Raw genomic sequence first — 25,734 nt, 5'->3', positions numbered from 1 at the left:
TGAAGGGGCTGGGCTTTCCCCAAGCTGTTGGTAATGATGCAAGAACAGACTTTCCCCTGTCTGGATCCCTGGAGTAAAATGGCTGCCAAGATATTTTAGAACAGAACTTGAAAAGTATGTACCGACCACTGGAACATTGTAACAAGAGTCCTTTGATATTTTTGTGTTCACTGTGACTGAGCTAGCATCTGTTTCCTCTTAGGTAAGGATTCTTAGGTATCACTGGTTGATGCAAGCTTGTGACCTGGCTACTTCTGTTCTGAATACACTGTGGTGGGGGGGTGGCCCTATTTGGATTGTGGAATCTTTCACGAGCAGCAGTTTACAGATGAGTTCTAGTGGAGCCCATCAGGGAGAAGAAAGAAACCAAACACAACAGGGAATGTTTGACAATTGAAACCAGTCCTTGCTTGTGTGGTCCTGTGTTTTCACCACATCACTCTGTGAAAATGGACTGCTGAGAGGAAGACTGAATTTCTGATAGTTCATGAAGCCAAAACCCTGTTGACGGCTCTTTATAAGGTACAGGAGAAAATGGCAAAACCCTCAAAACTTGAGGGAAGTTACTTAATAGCTTTGATTACCACAGGCCACCGGGCTATTGGGTCATGGGATCATGGCTACATGACGACAAAAATAAGAGGGTGGGCCAAGCCAGACTCAGAAACAATTCCAAAATGCACTAGGACCTTCCAGGAGGTTAGTTCTTTATATATATATATATATATATATATATATATATATATATATGCTTTTAAATACAGTGTTTTTTTTTAATTGAGAATTTAATTTAGTTGAGAGTTAACCTATGCTCATTAAAAATATAAAATGTCAACAAGCAGAAAAATAAAAATGCTCCCACTGCCTAGGATCAACCCCTCCCTTCTGACTGTGGTTCATTCTTTTTGTTGTTGTTTTGTTTCCTATGCTTTGAACAAAGACGTAATTATGTCCATATGGTAGATACGATTTGACTCCTTTTTAAACGTTAGCTTGTACCCTAAGTCTGTTTCAAAGTTGTCATGAACATTTTTTCATGTAGGTTTTAATGGCCGTTTTGTAGATTTATGCCGAAAATTACTTATTCGTCCTTGTATTGTTGGGTTTTTTTTCTTTTGTTTTCTTTTTTTCTTTCTTTTGTGGGGGTGGGGGGGGGAGGTTATAACTAAGGCCATGTTTGAATGTCCTGGATTAATTCTCCAGAATTGATTCTCAGGGAGATTATTTACTTGTACATAATGGGCAGAATCTAGTGGATTTATGAGTGACCTTTTGGGTAATTTAAAAGGATAGTGTTGTGTAAGCCAGTATCTGAGACTGTATTGCCAACCTAGAGTTGGGACTTGAAATAGTGAAGTCATTCTCTGCTCCAGCCTCACCTGCCACCACCCGGCTTGGCCCTGTCTGGCTTGAACCAAACTCGTATGTTGAGCTTAAGGAAAAAAATAAAACAAAACAGATGAACATAGGGGAAGAAGAAAAAAAAGAGAAAGAGAGGGAAGCAAACCATAAAAGACTTTTAACTACATAGAACAAACTGAGGGTTGATGGAAGGAGATGGGCAAAGGATGGGCTAAATGGGTGATGGGCATTAAGGAGGGCACTTGTGACGAGCACTGGGTGTTATATGTAAGCGATGAGTCACTAAATTCTACACCTGAAACCAAGTTTACCATATATGTTAACTAACTAGAGTTTATATATTTTTTTTTTTTCAACATTTTTTATTTATTTTTGGGACAGAGAGAGACAGAGCATGAACGGGGGAGGGGCAGAGAGAGAGGGAGACACAGAATCAGAAACAGGCTCCAGGCTCCGAGCCATCAGCCCAGAGCCTGACGCGGGGCTCGAACTCACAGACCGCGAGATCGTGACCTGGCTGAAGTCGGACGCTTAACCGACTGCGCCACCCAGGCGCCCAACTAACTAGAGTTTAAATAAAAACTTGAAATAAAGAAAAGCGGGGGGAATCCTAGGGATGAAAGAAACAGGCACTAATTGCTCTTCTGAGCACAGCATGCAAATTGATTCACAAGGGCCCCTGGCACATGCCTGTGCTCAGTGAACTAAGATGTCTCCTTCAAGTGTTTTGATGACTGGGCTCCTGTGGGAGGTGGGGTGGGGTTGGGGGTGGGCTTTTTTTTTTCACTAGTTGTGTAATCTTGGACAAGTCTCTCACCTCCTCTGAGACTCAGTTTTTCCATCTGGCACTCAACGTCTTGTACGGTTATTGTGACAGTTGGAGAAAATGTTTGTGAAAGAATTAACATAGCATCAAATCCATAATGGATACTCCATAAAAGTCAGCTATCATTACCATCGTCATTACCTTTTGTGTGTGTTGTACTAATCTCTCTTCCTGAGGGCTTCACTCTCTTCCCTTTGCCCTTCAGATACCCCCCAGTCACAGGCTGGGGGTACAGCTTCAACCACAATGTACCTTTCTGAAATCGAGATGTTTCACCTTCAATAAAGAATAACAGCACTCTTGCTGATCTGACCACAAGACCCACCCACCCCCGGAAAATGACATCTCTCCCCTGGTCCCCTTTACCTGAGCTTCTACCTTTTTTACATCCATCTTTATTTCTACCTGAGCTTAAACTTTAGCTATTGGCTAAGGCAGGAATCACTCAGGACTTCATGTTTGGAGAAGAGTGTATAATTATGTATACCATGTATCTGTGGTAAATATGGTGCTGTACAAAACATATAGAGTATTGTGCTCATTAACTTCATTTAGAGTCAGGATACTTCACTCCGGTTAGCTGGTAGTTGGAGGAGTCAGACCTGAGCAGGGGAAGATCCAAATCGCAGACTAGATCTTCCCATTTGGCTGAACCACATAATCCGGGCATGGGAGTGAGCCACGGGAGGAAATCTGGAAAGGCGTGCAATATCATAGGATGCTTCCTGACTGCTTATAATTAAAAGTCCAGGTTGGAGAAAGGGAATTGGAATCCAGAGGTTCTAAGTGTGGGATTTGCTCACTGAAGAAGAGGCTTGTAAGCAGGAGAGGGACATGAAACAGAAATTACATAATTAGACTTATGTCAGAACAACGATGATGATAATAATTGTAACAGCTTGCTATATGCCAGTCCCTGTACTAAGAACTAATCTTCTTCATTTAAAAAATTTTTTTAATTATGTTTATGTATTTTTTGAGAGAGAGAGAGAGAGAGAGAGAGAATAAGCCAGGGAGGGGCATAGAAAGAGGGATGGAGAGAATCCCAAGCAGGCTCCGTGCTGTCAGCGCAGAGCCTGATATAGGGCTCGAACCCACAAACTATGAGATCATGACCTGAGCTGAAAGCAAGAGTTGGACACTTAACTGACTGAGCCGCCCAGGAGCCCCTAATCTCCTTTAATAGGTATTAGTATCATCCTCATTTTTCTGATGAGAAAATGGAGTCTTAGAGAGATGCATTACTTGCTCAAGATTATAGGCCTGTTAATTAGTAATGCAAGGGTTTGTTCTTCTCTAAGCTCAGGTGCAGATAAATAAATCTTGCAGCACTGAGAAGGATAGATTGAATGTGGCAAGGGCCAGGGGTACTGGATGCAAGATGACCACTAATAGAGTAATTTCAGTATTCAGGAGAGACATGAGGGTCTGTAGTAAGACAGCTATAGTAAGGATGTGAGGAAGGTACAGAAATGAGACCTGGTTAGTAGGTACACTATAGCAGTGGCTCCTAAATCTCCATGAACATCAGATTCTCTGTGAAGTCTTGTTTATTCGTTTGTCTGTAAGGAGGGCACTTGTGACGAGCACTGGGTGTTATATGTAAGCGATGAGTCACTAAATTCTACACCTGAAACCAAGTTTACCATATATGTTAACTAACTAGAGTTTAAATAAAAACTTGTTTATTCGTTTGTCTGTTCATTCATTCATTCATTCATTCAAGTAAACTCTACCCCTGATGTGGGGCTTGAACTCACAACCTTGAGATCAAGAGCCATATGCTCTATTGACTGAGCCACCTAGGCGCCCCTGTTTATTTATTTTTGAATGCAGATTCCCACGACATACCTCGGGCCTTCTGAACCAGAATCTCTGGGGTAGACTTGGTATTTTTACAAAACACCCTAGTTCTGAAACTCTGCCAGGTTCAAGAACCACAGCTCTATTGACCTTGATCTAGATGTTTGGGGTGGAACATGAGAGGGGGGATTTTAGGATAACAGCCAGGTTTCTGAATTATGTGACTGAGTGAATTATGGGTATCCTCTGCTAAGTTAGGAAATAACAGTAGTCTTGAAGGACCTGTGGGAAGTTGGATATCAGAGTCTAAAGCTTGGAGTAGAGGTCAAAGCTGCAGATTAAGATGTGGCGATCATTTGGTATTTGGAGAGTGGTTGCTCTATATTTTACATGGAATTTTTAAAATACCCAAACCTTCAATTTTCTCTCAATAGTCAAATAATCACTCTATATCTTAAATGTATTTCCTTTCTTTAACAAATTTTTTTTTCTAAGTTTACTTATTTTGAGAGAAAGAGAGAAAGGGCATGAGCGGGGTAGGGGCAGAGAGAGAGACGGGGAAGAGAGAATCCCAAGCAGGCTTTGCACTGCCAGTACAGAGCCAGACATGGGGCTCAAACCCATGAACCATGAGATCATGACCTGAGCCGCAGCCAAGAGTTGGATGCTTACCGACCCAAGCCACCCAGGCGCCCCTACATTTCCTTTCTGACTCTTGACTGAGTCTACTGCTTTTTAAATTTGTTACCACTTCTTTATAGTCCTTAAGGGCCATCCACTATTATAACCACTTATTTGTACCATCTCACTGGGGTCAAACCAACAACTTGTTGAAATAAAATTTATTATCTTTATGTGTTAGATGCAAAGATCAAGGGAGGTTTTGTAACTTGACCAGATGGTTAAGCCAGGACTTGAACCCAAGACTTTCTGACTCCAGGCTCAGAGCTTTTGATCAGGCAGACAGTCTTCATATTATCTTTGTAAAAGAAGCAAAACAATCTACCACCAGTAACTTTTGCATGCTAATTCCAAAGTATGTTTAAATACTGAAAAATTCATTTAGAAAAATGAGTTTAATGGTGTTCGAGAAATGAGATGCTTTCTAAATTATATTTAGTAAGATGAATTTATGTACACTTCCCACAGATCGGCAGGATTAGACTGTTCAAAGTACCTTCTGACCTTTGACCAAGAGCATGTGGAGTAGTCTACATTTTCTGCACTTTCAGAGAGTGAAAGAGGGCGAGTAGGAGTGTGGCATTGGTTTGCTGCTGGGAAATTCTGTTGCATGGTCTGGCCCCCTGGGATTTTCCCAACTTGCTTTTCAGGGCACGGGGTATATCCCGCTTTGGGTTGAAACTAGATCGACTTTTGGTAAGCCCAAGTTGAAAATATGTCCTAGCACTAGCATTGTTTTTCCTTAGGTTTGGATAAATACAGATATCTGCCAAGTCTTCTTGGTAGCACTGATAAGTATGAAAGAGGCTAATGAAAAATATGCAGGCCATTATGAAGATTGGCAGGTTAAAATTGATACACTAAAAGAAATTGCATTCTTTTCTACAAATGAGTCATATGGCTGAAACTATGTGGTATTATTTTGACCGACAACTGTGATAATGATATTTAATCTAAGTGACAGATATCTGGATAATAGTGACACTCAAATGACAACTCAGGCAACAATGCCCCACTTTTTGTTATGTGAGCAAAAGAAATGCTAAAATCATTTTCCCAGAGGAATCTCAAATATGGTAATACTATCATAGCTTTAATAATTCCTGATAAACTGTAATTACTAAAATTTATGATAAAAATAACTTCTACCAATGTATAAACCATGGAAATATTGGGGCCGTCCGTGATCAAGGAGAAAAAGTCTGTCAGTTAATTTAGAGTTAGGTAGCTAGACTTTGCCCTCAGATCCATAGAAGTGTAAAGTAAGGGAAATTTTACCTAGCGGTGAAAAGGCAACCTTACCATAAAGTAGGTTTCCCCCAACCCCACCCTGCAAAGTACATTCCTTATTCCCCAGGTGTGCCTGTTTGCCTGTTTATCCCCAAGTCCCAGCCACACCTACTCCCTGTTCTGGCCCCACACCAAGGAACATATAAAAAGCCCCTCCCTTTAGATCTCAGAGTATCTTAGAGTCATTATTGATTCTTGACTCCCTCCCTTCCCCCACCATGTCTAGAGAGGTTTTCCAGTCTCTTTTCTAGTCCAGTTGGCATACAGTAGGTGTTAAATGTCTATTTCTTGTCTAGATTTGTTCTTGACTTTTGGTTTTCTATTTCTCTACATATTTTAACTTGTTGTTTTGAACCCACTTTATAACCTCTTGAATTTGTCCTTTGGTATTGGGCTGTACAAATGCAGGATAGTTCAATGGAAATAATATGGGATTTGAATTCAGAAAGACCTTGAGTTCAAATCTTTGTTCCACTCTTTACTAGCTCTGTAAACTCTAGCAAATGACTCCCTTTCTTTGGTCCTCAATTTTACATCTTTAAAATTGGACAAAATTGTCTGTCTTGAAGAGTTATTATTGAGTCAGAATAAGTGCAAAGAACCTGATATCCCTTACATGCTCAAGCAATATCTCAGTATTTGTCGAATGACGTTTCCTGTCTTCTCATGGCTCCGTCCAGATCCTAATTCAGCCATTTCTTTAATTCCATTCATTCTAGGGTGGGAAATAAAGCCAAGAATTATGCTTAGAAAGCATTTATAACACAAATAACCTGAGAGCGGTGAATTGGAGGTTTATATCCTACTTCATTTACTATCACTAAAATTACCTGTCAGGGCAGATTAAATATTTATACGTTCTATGCATGGGTGACATAAAGATGCCCGTTGACAGATTCCACATGTAAGTGAATTTCTTTTAAAAATGAAAGGGTCTAACAAAGTCCAATAATGATCTTATCTTTTCCCTGTGATAACTATTGTGCAGCCTTAAAAAATAGATCAAATTCTTAAAAAGAACAACAATAACCACTTTTTTACTGCGGTGGGATTGCCCTTGCGTATCATTTTCCTGCTCACAATATCTGAGGGGTTGGGATAGGGGAAAAGGATTATCGGTTAATCAATGTTTTTTAACCCCCCTAAGATTATTATTTTTTTGAGAGTTTACTCCATATGGACCCTGAAAAAAACTACCATCTTCTACTTTTAACCTTGTATTTTTAACCTTTTTGCACCCCTCAGACTTGTTAAAATCTTGTACTAATAATGCAAGCTCATGGCAAACAATGTAGATTGCCTACCCAACAGCCATTCCCTTCATACTTCCTTGGCAAGAGAACCCCAATATTGTTGTTATTAGGCCTGGTATCTTCAGTAGTCCCTCTGGTGGGCAAATGGGGGTTGGGCTAAGGCCCAATTGGTAGTTTCCTTTTTTTGGCGATGTTATTTAGATATAGGCATGAGGTACAACCTTGCTAATGAAATGTGAAGGAAAACTTGGGAAACTTTTGAGTAAGTTTCCTTTGCTCTTGAAAGGGCCAGAAGACAGTGGTTCACACTTTCCTGAATCTGGTCATTGGTAGATGAGGAGTTGGTGTCTTGGAAGCTGTCTTGAGATCATGAGGGAATAAATCTGAAGACAAAACCACGTGCTAAGAATGGCAGAGAACCTGGGTTTTGATGATGTCTCTGAGTCACTGACTGAATCTGCTCTGAAACTATTAGGAGACAGTCCTTACTGGTTAAGGTAACTTTTAGTTGTGTTTCCTTCCTTCCTTCCTTCCTTCCTTCCTTCCTTCCTTCCTTCCTTCCTTCCTTCCTTCCTTCCTTCCTTCCTTCCTTCCTTCCTCTCTTTCTCTCTCCCTTTCTTTCTTTCTTTCTTTCTTTCTTTCTTTCTTTCTTTCTTTCTTTCTTTCTTTCTAAATGTTTATTTATTTTTGAGAGAGAGAGACAGAGCATGAGTGGGGGAAGGGCAGAACGAGAAGGAGACACAGAATCTGAACCAGGCTCCAGGCTCTGACGGTCAGCGCTGAGCTGGATGCAGGGCTTGACCTCATGGACGACGAGATCATGACCTGAACTGAAGTCAGATGCCTAACCAGCTGAGCCACACAGGTGTACCTTAGTTGTGTTTTCTATTACAAGCATTGGAAAACATCCTAACTGATTAATATTAAAGACATCCCTCACCATTTGGACTTATTTTTCAGAGATGGTTAATAGAAATTTCTATGGTTGGCTATAACATTTGTCCTAACTAGTTTGAGTTTTCCAAAAGACAGTCGGTCTTGGGGTGCCCGGGTGGCTCAGTCGGTTAAGTGTCGACTTCAGCTCAGATCATTATCTCACGGTTCATGCGTTCAAGCCCGGTGTCAGGCTCTGTGCTGACAGCTCAGAGCCTGGAGCCTGCTTTGGATTCTGTGTCTCCCTCTCTGCCCCTGCCTGCTTGCACTATGTCCCTCCCTCTCTCAAAAATAAAATAGAAACACGGGGCGCCTGGGTGGCGCAGTCGGTTAAGCGTCCGACTTCAGCCAGGTCACGATCTCGCGGTCTGTGAGTTCGAGCCCCGCGTCAGGCTCTGGGCTGATGGCTCGGAGCCTGGAGCCTGTTTCTGATTCTGTGTCTCCCTCTCTCTCTGCCCCTCCCCCGTTCATGCTCTGTCTCTCTCTGTCCCAAAAATAAAAAAATAAATAAATAAATAAATAAAATAAAATAGAAACAGTAAAAAAATACAAACATTAAAAAACAAAAAGACAATGTCAAAAATTAAAAGCATGACTTGATTAGCAGCTGTTGGGTCTAGTGTTTTCCAAATTTCTATCATTTATTTTTATGATTTTGTCTCCCCTTTTTCAAATTAGATACATTCCTTTAAAAAATAAATTTTCTCACTAGCTGTAAATCGAAAACCAATATTATTTGCCTTAAAGAGAAGGTAATTATAAAAAGAAATGCCATGAGTAAAGAGATGTTATTAAATTCTTGCCAGATATATATGCCTTTGAAGACTGAGCCTGAGGCTTGCTCTCTCTGTTGAAAAGAGAGACTAGGGAGTGTTCTAGAGGTGGTAAAAATAATCCTAACACCAACTGGACTATTTCTTTGCCATCACAGGAAGAACTAAAAGAGAACGTCAAGGGAGACATTTGGTAGCCATCTGAATGTATCTAATTGCCATGCCTGTGCCATCTAAAGTCACCCAGTGTTCCACCAGTGCTCTGTCCCTGGAACTGACCCTCCAGAAAGCTCTCAAAAGGGCCTGGCCTCCTGAGAAATTCTTACTGGAGTGAGGCTCAGGGTAACCCTGAGGAGAGGAGAAAGGCCTAAGAATCAGCCTTTTATTGATGCGATTATGAAGGGGCATAAGAATCCAATGTTGCTATGTTTTATTATACTTGGTAGTAAAGCAAGGACAAGCAATCATTTATTATTCTCTCCATGTCAGAGAGTTTTTGGAATCATGTGCCCTATTGAGAATTTCTGGAAAACTGTGGTTCTTCTACTCAGGAAAATGCACAATTACACACACACAGAATTTTCACATAGGATCAGAGGGCCCAAGGACCCTAGGCCAAGAAGCAGCATTCTTTATATTTTATGTGCATTCTTTTATAGCTTACCGTGGGATTCAGTTCAGTGCAAACTGTGGTTGAGTGCAAAACATGGTTTTAGAATGTCTATACATGAGTAAGAGTAGTAGGTTAATTTAAATACACTAAACTGGAGAATTACTTTCCCCTCAACATCTACTTTGAATAGACATAGATTACACTGATACTGCCTTCCAGGAGGCTTCAAGAGATGAGGTCAGGCTCTATAAAAAGAAAATCAGTCAACTATATATATATATATATATTCATCCTTGTAAACTTTGAAACACCACTGAATGTACCCAGTAAAATTGTCCCTGAGCAAGCAGACTCCCCAGACTGGATGGAGTTCACAGGCGTTCCTTAGCTAGGATAAACAAAAATGACTAGGAACTTTGGATTGCCATTGTCTGAACTTGGGTGTCTGACTGGATCAGCAACAGCAGCATACCGCACACCTGCTTGTCAAACCAAAGAGAAACCCGATAGACACCTGCTTCTTACATTGTCAACCGAGCAAAGATATCACGTGATTCTAATTTGTGATGGTCCATTAGTCTTTAAAAACACCCTCCAACTTTTTTTTAGACAAATAACTTTTCCCTTAAAAGGGATAGGATAAATAGCAAGTTGAAATAGATGCTTTTAACCTCTAATTTTAAAATATAATATTAAAAACATTCAACTGTAGGGCTAAGACATTACAGATGTAGTAAGACCCCAACTAGTTTTTGAAACAAATGTTAATGGGCTATGAAATTAAAAAAAATTTTTTTAAGTTTACTTATTTATGAGAGAGAGAGAGAGAGAGAGAGAGAGAGCGAGCACGAGTGGGGAGGGCAGAGAGAGAAGGAGACACAGAATCAGAAGCAGGTTCCAGGCTCTGAGCTGTCAGCACAGAGCCAGATGCAGGGCTCAAACCCACCAACCGTGAGATCATGACCTGAGCCAAAGTGGGACGCTTAACTGACTGAGCCACCCAGGTGCCCCTAAAATTTTTTAAATCATAAACTAAGCTTCTTAAAATTTTTTTCTTTAAATTGGTATGAAATTGAGCCAATGATTAATTTCAAACATTTGTAAACAGCTAAATTAAAACATTTTACTCCCAAACGTTACAAGAAGTGTTTGGATTAAAAATAGTTGATCAAAGTGATGTTGAAAAGGAGATCTGGAATTGGTGATATGCACCTGATTTAATTCTTTGCATAACAAATGTTTGAAAAATACTAGAAAAACCTTATAAAAGGTGAGGCGTTCATTATCTCTGAGTGAAGTTCCTTGGTTTATATTAAGAACCACCTCTCAGATTTCCTGTATTTTTTGGTTTACTTAAGGCTTGGCCAGAAATAATGAAAAGTATCAAATGTGTCAAATTTTTTTAAGATCAGTAAAGATGAATTTATCTGCCTTACTGGGTTGTGAGCTTAAATTTGTCCCTGGAAGGACTTTAGATTTAACTTCTTAATAATACTGTGGAAGCCATAATAATAATATTTCATGGCCATAAGTGAAATATGAAAATTTTATTTTTTTATCTTTAAGAGTTCTTTTTTCTAAACCAACAGAGATTGACTAAATTGATGGCAGACAAAGTCTAGTGATTCAGGCACAGAATCATTTGATGACAATGAATTCATTATGTTGACTTTTTTTGGCCTGTGGAAATGGAAACTTTTCCCCCTCAACTTCTTAATCTAACAAGTGGCACTATCCATGCATACATTTTCTTTACCAATATTGAAGCTGTTCATTGTGTGAACTTAATGAAGTGCATTGAAATATTCTTTTTTTATATACTTTTTTAAATGTTTATTTGAGAGAGAGAGTGTGCATGCATGCATGCTCGGGGGAGGGGCAGAGAGAGAAAGAGAGACAGAGAATCCAAAGGAAGCTCCAAACTGTCAGTGCAGAGCCTGACGCAGGGCTGGAAGCCACGAATCATGAGATCATGACCTGAGCTGCAGTTGGACACTTAACCAACCGAGCCACCCAGGTGTCCCTGCATGGAAACATTCTTGATGAGTGTATGAGGAATAAAGTTTGAATAAAACAATAAAGCCCTTTTAGGATTACGCAATGCACAAATTCATTATCCTTTCTGTAACAGTAGGTAAATTTGGGTGAAACCATCTATAGGCTAGCAGGCTGAAATTTAAGACTAGGTTGTATGAGATAATGAAAATAGACTGGCAGTTCTTTTATGGATACTTCAAAGTCCTGAGATCAATACTCACATGTACTTGAGTACACATATATTTGTCAAAGGAGTGTCTATTTATTTATTTTATTCTCAAGAATTAAACTGTCCGATAGTTGAACAATACTTTGAATTGGTCAGTAGTAATGAATATTTCCTAATAAATAATCCCCTTCAAACAACAATCAATCTTAAATCTCACTGAAAGTCCCGTTTAGGCGCCTGGGTGGCTCAGTCGGTTGTGTGTCCGACATCGGCTCAGGTCATGATCTCATGCTCAGTGAGTTCGAGCCCCGCATTGGGCTCTGTGCTGACAGCTCAGAGCCCAGAGCCTGCTTTAGATTCTGTCTCCCTCTCTCTCTGCCCTTCCCCGGCTCACGCTCTGTTCTCTCTGTCTCTCAAAAATGAATAAACGTTAAAAAAAATTAAAAAAAAAAAAAAAGAAAGTCCCGTTTAGATTCTTAGAAATAATCTTGGTTCAAGGCAGTAAATGTGCTGATTTAATCCCAAGGCAGTGATTTTAGTGTGATCCCAGGGCTACCAAAGCAATCACCTGAGAGCTGGTTCAAAGTGTAGATCTCCAGTTCTCTGGCCCACATCATTTTTCTGTTGACCAGCACTTGTGCTTTCTGCAATTTTAATAAATGTCCCAGATGATTTTATGCACTAGAAGGTTGAGACTACTGTGTTTGAGTGTAGTCACTGGGGCTTCAAGTAATTTTCCCCCTTCCAGGAAGTAACGGTGGCATGCTTTTCTTTTTCTTATAGCCCTGGAGGGCAGATGGCAGGCTTTTTTTAGGGGGGAAGGGAGAATGGAGCTGAAAACATCATTGCCTTAGTCCTTCATAATCCCCTCCTCTTCTTTATCATCACCATCATTATAGCTTCTGTCATTTATTGAGCACTTACCATATGCCAGGCATTGTGCTAATAGCCTTTCAAACATGATCTCACTTAATCTTACAATGGGTTTTATGATTGCCAGTTTACAGTAGAGGAAATGGGGGCTTCAGTTCACACAGCTGGTATAGGACAGGACTGGGTAGTAAACCATGTGGTTTCTGGTGGTGGCTCTCAAATGGTTGTGACAATGTAAAAATAGAGAACTAATTGGGTGAAGGAGAAAGAGACGTGACATTTGTGAAGTACTTTCGGTCAACCAGGTATTTTACATGCGTGTTTATATTTACTACTCTCAACAAACTGTTGAAATGTCTATTTCTTTTTTCTTTTATTTTTTTTTAACATTTATTCATTTTTGAGAGTGAGAGAGACAGAGCATGAGCAGAGGGCAGAGAGAGAGGGAGACACAGAATCCAAAGCAGGCTCCAGGCTCTGAGCTGTCAGCACAGGGCCTGACGTGGGGCTTGAACTCACAGAGTGTGAGATCGTGACCTGAGCTGAAGTCAGACGCTTAACTGACTGAGCCACCCAGGTGCCCCTGAAATGTCTATTTCTATCTTCACATTACAGGTATCAAAACTGAGGCTCAGCAAGTTTGCATATTCACCCAAAGTCACTGCTAATAGTGCAAAGGCTCAGATAAAACTGTCTGCTTTCCCTACCCCTTTCTCTCCACCAAACCCCAGCTCTAGGCCAAGAGTCAGAGTGCATAGGTTAAAATCTCCACTCTGCCACATACTAGATTTGGAATATGTGTTATCCACAAATTACCCAATTTCTCTGTGCCTTGGTTTCTTCATTTGTAAAATAGAGATAATAATGGTATGAATTTCATCTGGATTTCATGAGGATTAAATAACTATATGTATACAATACCAATCACTTAGAATAGTGCCTGACATAAATCTGGCATTCTACAAGTATTATGATTATTAAATAATATAATAATAATGATTATTAAACCTTGAGAGCAGGAACTAGAAATGGAAATGGCAAAATGGAAAATGATTAATTTTAGAGAAAACTGACAGTTGTTTCTAGTTTTTTTCATCTATTCTAATTTTTTTTTTTTTTTCAACTTTTTTTTAATTTACTTTTGGGACAGAGAGAGACAGAGCATGAACGGGGGAGGGGCAGAGAGAGAGGGAGACACAGAATCGGAAACAGGCTCCAGGCTCCGAGCCATCAGCCCAGAGCCTGACGCGGGGCTCGAACTCACAGACCGCGAGATCGTGACCTGGCTGAAGTCGGACGCTTAACCGACTGCGCCACCCAGGCGCCCCTCTAATTTTTTTTTTTTAAATTAAGTTTATTTATTTATTTTGAAAGACAGAGCAATTGGGGAGGGGCAGAGAGAGAGAGGGGAGGAGAGAGAATCCCAAGCAGGTTCCGTGTTCTCAGTGTGGGACCTGATGCGGGGCCCAAACCCACAAACCGTGAGATCGTGACCTGAGATGAAATCAAGAGTCAGACGTTTAACCTACTGAGTCACCCAGGCACCCTTTTTCATCTATTCTAGTTGGAAGGAGTAAGTTGCACACTCCATCTTGCTGAACACAATGCTTGGTAACCAGGGTTGGAAGAAATCCTTGTATATAGTGGTTGGTGGCCATAATGGTAATCAGGGAAAGAGACGTGTGGTGGGGGTGAGGTGGGGCTGCACTGGGAGTTGAGCTCTTGTTTACGAAAAGGAGACAGAGATTATTGCCACGACTCTGATTTGATCTATAGCTTTTCCTTCAAAAACCTACAATCATGATCATGCACTGGGAAAAAATGTGGCAAATGAGACAAAATGCATTACCTTTCATTTGTGCAATGTGTTTGCTCCTAGAATACTGTGGTTTTGGCTTCTGTAAGTTTCCTACAGGATAGTTTGGATTAAGATGGTGTCCGAAGGGCAAATGTTTTTTAAAAAACGATAATTAAGGGGCTACCTCATCTGACTTTGGACTCTTCAATCTTCAGACATGAAAGGAGAGAGGACAGAGAGGAAATCACAAGGGTGATAGGTTCTGTGGACACAGAATTATTCACCAACTCCCAAAGCCCTTGCTGAAGGTAGCCTAGGTGACTTTAGGATATGAAAAGGAAGAGTTGCTTAACACACTGGACGGTAAACCCTGAAGCGAATCAATTTCAGAAGTGATGAAAAATGAAGAGCTTCAAATAATATACAATTACATTTCAGAAAGACATTGCTTGAATGTCTCTTGTGGTCAACACCTAAGCTGGGAGGGGTGTTAAGGAAGCAAAATGAAACAGTCCTCTAGACACTCAAAATCTAAAGCCACACATAAGTAAATTATACTACAAATGTGATGAATGCAACAAAAACTATACAAATGAGAAAGTAAATAACCAGAACCAAGGAGTAAGTAGGTCAGAAGGAATCCTGTGTGGGTCAGCATAGTGGTTAGGGGGCTGACCCCCAAGTGGGTAAAATGTGAGCCGAGTATTGAGGCATAAGTGCAACTCAGAGGACAGAAAGGAAAGAGGCATAGGGAATTCCAGAGGGAACAGCATACAAGAGGCAAACAATATAGGGAATTTGGGTAAATTATACAATTTTTTTTTTTGTTTTAGGGGAGCGTTGGGAGAGAATGAGGCAGAAGTTAGTATTTATTTATTTATTCAACAGATCTTTATCAAATACCTCCATGGTGCTAATCACTACATAAGCATTAGGGACACAAAGACGAATGAGACTGGATCCCACCGTCCATTCATTCATTCATGACCAGCAGTGTGCTAGGCATTGTATCAGGTACCAGAGATATAACGAGACAGCACATATACTCCCTGCTTTCATTGAGGTTACAGCTTAGCTTGGACAGTCGAATAGTAGGTGCTGTGGACACAGCACTCAAATCCATGATCTATATGCTATGATTGACCTTCCCACAACTTAAATCTGATCTTGTTATTCTCTGATTAAAATCCTATAGTGGCTCCCAGTAGTGCCTTCAAGTTAAAATCCAAGATCCTGAGCATGGCCTCACAGAATCCTTCACCAGCTGGCCATTTCTCTAGCCTCAATTCGTCTCTCACCATGATGCTGGCCTTGGCTTCCGGGTATTCTGTCTGCATTCACGTGGAACTATCTGGAGGTATTCAAATGCCTTGTTATTTCCAGACTTAGAGCCTTAGTGCTTTTGTGTGTTTTGTTCCCTCTGCCCTTCTCCACCTGGCCATTCCCAGCTCATTCCTCAGACTTTCCTACTGTTCTGGCTCAAACACTAATAGTAAGTATATTGTGCCAGTATCTTACGGTTTCTGGAGAAATCAGCTGCTAAGAGGCTTCACCTTATTGCCCTAATAACCCTCTATCCTTCCGTGTCACTGTGTTGGATTCGATGCCTTTGCTGCTGACTCCCATAGCTTCCTGCACTTATTTTTCTTTGCCTGCTGGATTTGCAGTGTTTGCGGTCTGAACGGTGTAGACAGGTGACCTGGGTTCCCACTTGCTGGGCTTATGGGTCAGACACAATCCCTTTGAGACATCAGGAAGTTTCTGTCCTCTTCCAAGCTCATCTTTAATCTTCCTGCTAAATTCCTTGCAGTTCGTATACATGACAAATGGGGTCAGAGTGACGTGGTTGGCTGTGTATGAGACAGAGAATCTGGTGTGGGTGCTGACTTCTAACTAGTCTGTTTGCTCATGTGGAGCACTTCTGGAAGGGCAGTGGGCAGCCAGAGACTTGGAGTGGGGGGGGGCATAGTGATTAAACTGGGGCCATTTGGAGGAGAGTTTGGGACTTTGGGTCACCAACTCAGGTGATGGATGCCTGAGAAAGAAATCAGAAGGCAGAGGGCACGTGGGCAATCTGAGCCGTAACTAAACTTGCCAGTGAAAGAAACGTCTATTATTCTAATACCCTCATTTTGCCAAATGTTTTAATATTCTTGTACGTGTACCTTTATCATTTATGTGATCAACAGAACTGAAAGAATAAGAGGTATTTGTGCCTGAAACATCCCCTTGTCCTACCAGCTAGGCTGGTAGGCTAGAGGCTACCAGCTCTCGGAAAAAAAAAATGCAGATCTTGTTCTGAGTCACAGCCCCCAAATGGAAGCTATTTACAATTCTGAAAATAATCATTTCCTTTAAAGGTGAAGGCTCTTATCATTTACGTGATGAAAACCAGGTAGGCAATAGTAGGTGCTAAAGACCGACTAGCCTGCCTGCCAGGGCTGTTTGCAGCGTTCTTTGTACCTTTTCAGCCGGGCTAGGGTTTCTTTCCTGTGGCTTGGCGCGACAGGCAGGCAGATGGCTCCTTGTTTTAGTCATATAGTTACTTTGTGGTTGAAGCTGTGAGTCAAGCCTTTAACTTTTGCTTATAGTTTAGAGCCAGGATGCAAAAGCGATAAATAAGATACCCCTTTCCATGACCTGTCTACTTGATTGGAATTTTGCAGGGCAAACTTAGAAGGTCACAGAATTCCTTTAGATATTAAGTGGAAAGAGCAACATATAGAATAGCGTATATATATAACATGGCACACGTTGTGTAAGAAAAAGGGGGGAATAATATGTATTTATTTATATGTGCTTGTATTTGTCTTATGAATAAACATGAGAAGGATTTAAAAAAAAAACTGTTAAAGGTGGGAATGCCTGGGTGGCTCAGTCAGTTGAGATTTCAGCTCAGGTCATGATCCCAGGATTGTGGGATCAAGTCCCGAATCAGGCTCTGGGATGAGCTTGGAGCCTGCTTAAGATTCTCTGTCTAGATGTCTCTCTCTCTCTCTCTCTTTCTCTCTTGAGGCACCTGGGTGGCTTGGTTAAGCCTCCAACTCTTGATTTTAGCTCGGGTCGTAATCTCACTGTTCATGAAATCAAGCCCCACATCTGGCTCTGCACAGTGCAGAGCCTGTTTGGGATTCCCTCTGTGTCCCTCCCCTGCTCTCTCTCTCTCTCTCTCTCTCTCTCTCTCTCTCTCTCTCTCAAAATAAATAAATAAACTTTTTTTTTTTTTTTTTAAAGATCCTCTCTCTCTCTCTGCCTATCTCCTCCTGCTCATGCAGTCTCTCTCACAATAAAAACAAACAAAAAACGGTTACAGGTGATTACCTACTGGAGCTGGGGTAAAGTTGGGAGCAAGAATTGGCTGTGTGTCTTTTTGTCGTCTTGATTTCTGAAACATGGTTATATGTCCTCTTTTCAAGTCTGTCAAAAGGCGTTACTTTTTTTTTCAACTGATACAAAATAAAAGCGGGAAAACAAAGTCCGTTTGGTAGTACAACACATGTCCGTGGTGTGTCTGCTTTCAAGGTAAACAAAATCTGTTCAGCGGCATAGTATGTTCCCGTCACTCTAATAAAAGCTGCTGTCTTTAGAGCACCCACTCCATGCCAGTCACTTCCCTTCTAGGCTGGTAGTTACTGTTCATATTTTTAGATGATGAGACCAAGTCTCATCAAACTAAGATCAGAGAGTTAGTAGTGTCAGAGGCGTGCCTCAGTGGCTCAGTTGGTTAAGTGTCCGACTTCGGCTCAGATCATGATCTCACAGTTCACGAGTTCGAGCCCCGTATCAGGCTCTGTGCTGACAGCCCAGAGCCTGGAGCCTGCTTCGGATTCTGTGTCTCCCTCTCTCTCTGTCCCTCTCCTGCTTACGCTGTCTCTCTCTCTCTCAAAAATAAATAAACATTAAAAAAAAATAAAAAAATAAAAAAAGAAGTGTCAGAGCCTGCAGTTGGTGAAGCATCTGACTCTTGACTTCAGCTCAGATTCTCACAGTTTGTGGGATTGAGCCCCATGTCGGGCTCCGCACTGGCAATGTGGAGCCTGCTTGGGATTCCCTCTCTCTCTCCTTCTCTTCTGCTCCTTCCCTGCTTGCATGCTGTCTCTCTCAAAATAAATAACTAAAACATTTAAAAAAATAAATACACATTAAAAAAAGGAAGTGTTCAGAGCCTGTAACCGGCATCCTCTGACTTCAGATACAGTGTGCACTTTCCCCTATAATAAGCTGACCACACCTCCCTTATTGCAGATGTGTTGATTACTTCCAGGGGCTAAAGTACACATTCATTCAATAAATATTTATTGAATGCTCACCATGGACTAGGCACTGTGGCAATCCCTGGTGATGCGAGAAAAATAAGAGTGGTGAAGACAGACAAGGGAGCAAAAAATCCTGATACTGGGCAGGGAGTGCTCTGGATGGAATTAAGCACAGCGAGGGTGGCAGTACAAAAAGGACATTTAATTGAACTGGGGAAGTTCATGGCGATTTTCCCGGAGATGAGTCTTGGAGGACAAATGGTATTTAGCTAGGTCCTCCCAGTTAGGGTCAAGTGTATTCCAGGCGAGAGAGGACAACATGTACAAGAGCACAAAGTTTTGAAAGAATGCTACATTTTTGAGGAAGAGTCAATAGTTGGGCCTGTCTAGAGCGTGCAAAGAAATGAAGCCAGGAAAGGGAAGGGTCTTGTAACACTGACATTTGTAACACTGAGTTATTTGGACTTCATCCTGTAGCAATGGGAAGCCATAAATGATTTTTAGCAGAGAAATAAATGAAAAGATTAAACTTAGAGCTTAGAAAAATTATTCTGGCAGGAGAGTATGAATTGAGAAGGGGCCAGGGTCAGTGTCTGATGCTAAACAATGTTGTAATATATTTTATTATTTACATGTTTGTGTATATATATGCACTTGTTAACATTATGGGTTTTTTCCCCAAAACTGAGATGTATCTTACAATCAATTTTATGTCATAATTTAATTGGCAGCATTTTTTTCTCTCTTAATGGTCCCCAAATACCAGTGTGTTTTATAACTGATGGCATCTCAAAATAAGTAAAATACAGTGGGCCCAAGCAAAGTGGGACAGTAAAGACAGAAAAGATTTGAGTAATATTTAGATTCATATGTTTAGATTCTGAAATTTAGATTATTGATTATTAAGTAAAAAAAAAGAAATGTGTAGAACACTATGTATAATATGCTGCAAGCTGTGGGAAAGAGTGTGTGTGTGTGTGTGTGTGTGTGTGTGTCTGTGTGTGTGTGGGTCTGTGTGTGTGTATGTGTCTGTGTTGGGGGTAGAATACACATACATATATATTTCTAGAGATGCGTAAAATATTTCTAGAAAGACACACAAGAAACAAATAACAATGATTGCTTCCAAGAAAGGGCATTTGGGGGCTGAGGGAAAATAGTGGGAGAAAATTTTTTCTTTGTGTTCTATTTTGTACATGTTATATTTTGAACTATGTAGAATGAGGGGTGCCTGGGTGGCTCAGTCGGTTAAGTGTCGGACTCTTGATTTCAGCTCAGGTCGTGATTATGTTCAGGGGCTCAAGCCCTGAGTTGGGCTCTGTGCTGACTGTGTGGAGCCTACTTGGGATTCTCTCTCTCTCTCTCTCTCTCTCTCTCTCTCTCTCTCCCACCCCCCCTGCCCTTCCCCTGCTCACATGCACGCTCTCTCTCTTTCAAAATAAACAAATAAACTTAAAAAAAGAAATACGTAAAATGATAAAAATGGGGCTCTGGGTGGCTCAGTCAGTTAAGCGTCTGACTTTTGATTTCGCCTCAGGTCCTGATCTCATGACTGGTGGGTTTGAGCCCCGCATTGGGCTCTGTCCTGACAGTGTGGAGCTTGCTTGGGATTCTCCCTCTCCCTCTCTCTCTGCCCCCTCCCTGGCTTGCACTTTCTCTCTCTCTCTCAAAATAAATAAATAAACTAATACAAAAATGATAAAAAAAGGAGGTGTTTGGTAGGAATTATTGACAAATTTGTTGACAGATTTGTTGTAGGATAAAAGAGAAAATTTTTAGATGTCAGGTTTTAGTCTTTTAATGATTCTCTAACTTTTTAAAACAGATTTATTGAAATTTAACTCACATACCATAAATTCACCCATTTTAAGTGCACAATCTGGTGACTTCTAATAAACTTCTAATAAACTTACTGAGCTGTGTAATCATAACTACAATATTTTTAGAACATTTTCATCATCCCAATAAGATGCCCCATTCCCGTTATTCCTGTCCTCACCCCAGGCACAGGCAACCACTAGTCAACTGTCTATTTTTATGACTTTTTTGGACAATTCATATAAATAAAATCATATAATACGTGGTGTTTTGTGTCTGTTTTTTTTACTTAATATAGTGTTTCATATATATATATTCATATATATATCAGCATTTCATTCTTTTTTATGGTTGAATAACATGCTATTGCATGGACATACAACATTTTGTGTATACATTCACCAGTTAATGGACATTTCAGCTGTTTCCACTTTTTGACTATTATTAATAATGCTGTTAGGAGCATCATGTTCAAGTCTTCATGTAGAAGCATTTTTTCATTTCTCCTTAGGAGACATCTAGGACGAGAATTGCTATGTTGTATGGAAATTAATATTTAACTCTACATGAAACTGTCAAACTGTTTCCCAAAGTAGCTACATCTCTGTATATCCTTATCAACAAGGAATTAAGGAGGGTTCCTGCCTCTCCTTATCCTTACCAACACTTTTCATTGTCTTGGTGACAGATTTGATCCTAGTGGGTCGAGGTGGTACCTTATTATGGGTTTGATGTGCCTTTCACTAATGACTCGTGATGTTCAACACATTTTCATGTGCTTATAAACCGTTTATACAACTTCTTTGGTGAAATGCCTATTTAAATCTTCTTCCCATTTTAAAATTGGGTTGTCTTCTTATTGAGTTGTTAGAATTCTTTGCATCCTTCACTTTAATTTGACTAAGGAAAATTCTCCACCAGTAGGGAAACTCATTTCTCTTTCTATTTCTGAAAATCTTTTAAGTTTTTTAAAGGGACCCTTCAAAAGTCTGTCCTATTTATTTTTAGAATATTTCCATAAGAACATAGGGATCAATTATGAATATTGATTATATGCAACTTTCTTTCCTAATTACAGACTCAACCAAGAGTTATAATATAAATATTTTCTTAAGTTTATTTGTTTATTTTGAGAGAGAGAAAACATGAATGGGGGAGGGGCAGAGAGAGATACTCTCAAACAGGCTTCACTTAGCACAGAGCCCAACGGGGCACGAACCCACGATCTCACGACAGTGAGATCACTAGCTGAGTCGATATCAAGAGTCGATGCTTCACCTAGTAAGTCACCCAGGTGCCCCTACAATATCAGTCTTTGTCTCGCATTCATTTTTGTGGTACTTTCAAAGCTCATGACTATCTTCCTAATCACCTTTATGGACAGACTGAAAAATTCAATCTAGTTGAACCATGGCTTACTTTATAGTGCTCTGTAGGACACCTACTGTCTGAGTTGGGAAATGGGTAGCTCTAGAGATTCAACAAATGATCAAAGAAATAACAACATTTAATAAAGTAAATACAGAGGCTGTGTCAATATCAAGTTATGTCTGAGTTTTATATCTTCAGTTTTATCTGACCTAAATACCAATCCTTTTAGTAAAAATATATTTTAATATTATGGGATAAAATAAGCAGAGAAAAATGGCCTTTGAATTTTACTTGTCCCTAGTGAATAATTTTATTTTATTTTTCCTTCTAAAGTAATCACTCATACTGCAGGGTACCTATCTGTAATCCTCTTCAAGACACACATGCAAACACACACACACACACACACACACACACACATGCACGCACGCACACACACGACTTCTAGATTCTAAGTGGTCAGAGTCCAAATTAAGTTACCATACAGAAACTAAGACACAAGGCCTAGAAGGCCTAAAAGGAGGAAGGTGATATACTATCTTAGGGTTCAACAGAATATTTCTCTCTGCCTACACCAACGATGGGAAAGATTTTGAATGTAAGTGGTGTGGGTTGGCTGACCAGGTTGAGTAGGAGAAAAACAAGGCCCTGGTCTTAGTTTTATCATGAACTATTGGTAGCACATACTTTAAATACTGTTGTAAGAGTCAAAGTGCTCCCTGCAACTGGCCACTTGTGGTCATACTTCAGTCCTCAAACATACTTGGTTGGGCCTGCAGAGTGCAGTTTGCCTATTTGGTTTGTGAACCAACACTTAAAATGTAGGAGATTTATGGGTGCCTGAGTAGCTCAATCAGTTGAATAACCAACTCTTGGTCTCAGCTCAGGTCATAAAAATCTCACAGTTTGTGAGATTGAGGCCTATATCGGACTCTGCGCTAACAGCTCAGAGCCTGCTTGGGACTCTCTCTCCCTCTCTCTCTGCCCCTCCTCTGCTCATGCTCTCTCTCTCTCTCTCTCTCTCTCAAAATAAATAAATGAACTTAAAAAAAAATCTCTCTCTCCCTCTTCCTCTTCCCTTTCCCTGCTCATGCTCTGGATCACTCTCTCTCTCAAAAAAAAAAAAAAAAAACAAAAGATTTAAAATAAAAATCCAATAAAAATGGGAAGATGTGGCCATGCTGGGCTCATGTTTTCATATGGTAACAATTAGGTGGGTCTGGGTTATAGATACTACTTTTGGCTAGGACATTTGTTCTCACTTTTGCTAAAGACCACTTGTACTTCCTGTTGTTTCCCTGCCTTGAGATGATCAATTTTAGTTAATGAAAAATTATATGAGATGCTAAAACCACGATTTCCGTATCTGGACTGCTTGCTCATTTCATTGCTTGTATGATTCCTATAAGGTATTTGAGTTTATAACTGTATTTGTTTTCTATGGCTGCTATAACTAAGTACCCAACAGAAAGGTCTTCACAATTCTGGAGGTAGGAAATCCAAAATCAAAACATTGGCAAGAGCTGTGCTCCCCACAGAGGCTCTAGAGGAGGACCCATTCCTCACCTCTTCTGGCTTTTGGTGGCTTCAGGAGTTTCTTAGCTTGTGACTGTATCACTCCACTTCTCCCTCCATCTTTATATGGCTTTGTCCTCTTCCCCAGGCCCCCTCCATGTCTCTCCTCTGGGTGTTTCTTATAAGGACATTTTCCATTGGATTCAGGGCCCACTTGTATCATCCAGAATGATCTCATCTCCAGATCCTTAACTTTTTCCAAATAAGGTCATATTCCCAGGTTCTAGGCATTAGGCATGGACATGTCTTTTTAGGGGCCACAATTTAGTTCACTGCAATAAGCAAACTGGAGGATCCTGGAGGACATTTAAGTGGAATGGGGAGTTGAGGCTGGTGCCATCCTTCAGGTTAAAGAAGTGGAATGAGGGTGAGATCACAGAGAATGATTTTGCCTCAAATATCAGTGCATCAAGGGAATCAAACAGCCTTAAGCCCTGGGATCCCTGGTATCAAACAGCCTTAAGCTCTGGGATCCCCACGCTTTTTCAAGATGAATTAGGACAGACTTAGTTGCTGTGACCCATCAATTTCACCTTGGCTTAACTATACTGGTTTAATTGACCTTGGCCACAATTACTTTAAGTATGCAATGTACTGTCTGCTTACTGCTTTCAGTTGCCTAAAACCACAAGAACCATCTAAAAACAGCAAATATGAACATGCTAATTAACTTAGAACCAAGACTCTTTTCTCTGTTAAGTGGGGAGATGGTGGGACAGGAGATGTAAAACTAGGTCACATATAAAACTAGGTATTCAGGAGCTGGGACTAGTTACTGTGGGGCAGACAGCTCTGCTGAGTCCCATGGGCATCATCAAGAAACTGATCCCTTCTGAAAGCTCTTTGTTGTCTAATTTCATGCGAACATAGACTGGTAGGGTAGAAAGGACCTCGGGGATATCTCAGCTAGGCTAGAACTAGATCTGAGGCTTCAGTTGGGAAAGTCAGAAATGTGGGGGAGATTGAAACAGATCAAATACCAGGAGTACAAGCAACACATAATCCATTTAGAATCTAGAAATTTTGCTAGTGCTTGTTTGCAAGATTCTTTCTGTATTGTTTTCTTTCTAGGGAAGATAAGTGTGTGTGTGTGTGTGTGTGTGTGTGTGTGTGTGTGTGTGTGTGTGTTGGAAAGGGGCACCCAGAAAACCATACCCAGGCCCCCAAATATACCCATTCCCCCAAATATCCAAACCTTCCTCGGGCAATTATATTGGTATCCCCAGAGACACATAGCTGGAAACGTTTCTTGTTCCCCTGCAGAGATCTGGTGGGGATTTTCTTTGCTGGAGCATAGTAACCAGGGCAGCGAGAAACCCAACCAGGAGGCTAGTCAGAAGCTAACCCAAACAGCTTTGCTTAATTCTGGGCTACTCCTGGGGGCTGGGTGGGGGGGTGGCTGGCAAAGAGAAGTGTCTGACATTCTTGTGTGCTGACATCAAGCTGCAAAGCTGCTGCCCTCTGGTGAGTCAACAGCAAAAGGCCCACATCGTTCGAGAGCAGCTGCCCAATCAGAGAATGTGGTGCCACGCCTCAGAAATCTTTCTAACTCTCAGCATTCTGCAGCCTTCAGACAACTCCTTTCAGAGAAGAATGCAGAAATGATTTAACTTACAAAAAGCATAGAATCTACAATAATAACAACAGTAAGACAAAGTCCATATTTGCTTTTAAAGCAATTTATGACTATAGACAGCCAACACCCGGAATTTTACTCATTTAATAAATATTTAAACTTTTACTTTTATGCCGAGGCTGGAGGTGTCCCACTGGTGCATTGGGGTTTTCTGGATCTTGAAATTAAGGCGTACTAGAATGACATTGGTACTTGGGGAAGGCATAGACTTGCAACGGCAGTTATTGGAGCTCAGCCAACGTATCCGTAGCTTGTTAGCTGTTATAATGAGAATTTCATGTATATACATATATGTAAATTCTACGGTGAAAATGAAAATTAAGTGAAAATTAAGTGTAGGGGGGGCGCCTGGGTGGCGCAGTTGGTTAAGCGTCCGACTTCAGCCAGGTCACGATCTCGCGGTCCGTGAGTTCGAGCCCCGCGTCAGGCTCTGGGCTGATGGCTCGGAGCCTGGAGCCTGTTTCAGATTCTGTGTCTCCCTCTCTCTCTGCCCCTCCCCCGTTCATGCTCTGTCTCTGTCTGTCCCAAAAATAAATAAAAAACATTAAAAAAAATTAAAAAAAAAAAAAAAAAAAAAAAAAAGAAAATTAAGTGTAGGTTTCTCACCTTATTAATGAAAGTTATGCTGCTGTTTAATAATTTCTCTCAATTTCTTTAGATTGAGCAG

The 25,734-nt window shown here is 40.7% G+C and overlaps 1 long non-coding RNA gene across 2 annotated transcripts in view; it reads left to right on the top strand.

Annotated features, from left to right (window-relative positions):
- The window catches only part of LOC131491831 (uncharacterized), a 166,483-nt gene that overhangs the window by 51,224 nt on the left and 89,525 nt on the right, over positions 1-25,734 (top strand). For both annotated transcript variants that reach the window (XR_009251670.1, XR_009251671.1), the window contains exon 7: positions 15,607-15,768. This is a non-coding gene — a long non-coding RNA (uncharacterized LOC131491831). The remainder of the gene's footprint in view (positions 1-15,606; positions 15,769-25,734) is intronic.

The sequence above is a fragment of the Neofelis nebulosa genome, chromosome 12 (genome assembly GCF_028018385.1).
Source record: "Neofelis nebulosa isolate mNeoNeb1 chromosome 12, mNeoNeb1.pri, whole genome shotgun sequence".
Taxonomy (NCBI): Eukaryota; Metazoa; Chordata; class Mammalia; order Carnivora; family Felidae; genus Neofelis; species Neofelis nebulosa.
Note: the sequence above shows the minus strand (reverse complement) of the source record. Positions and strands in the feature narration are given on the sequence as shown.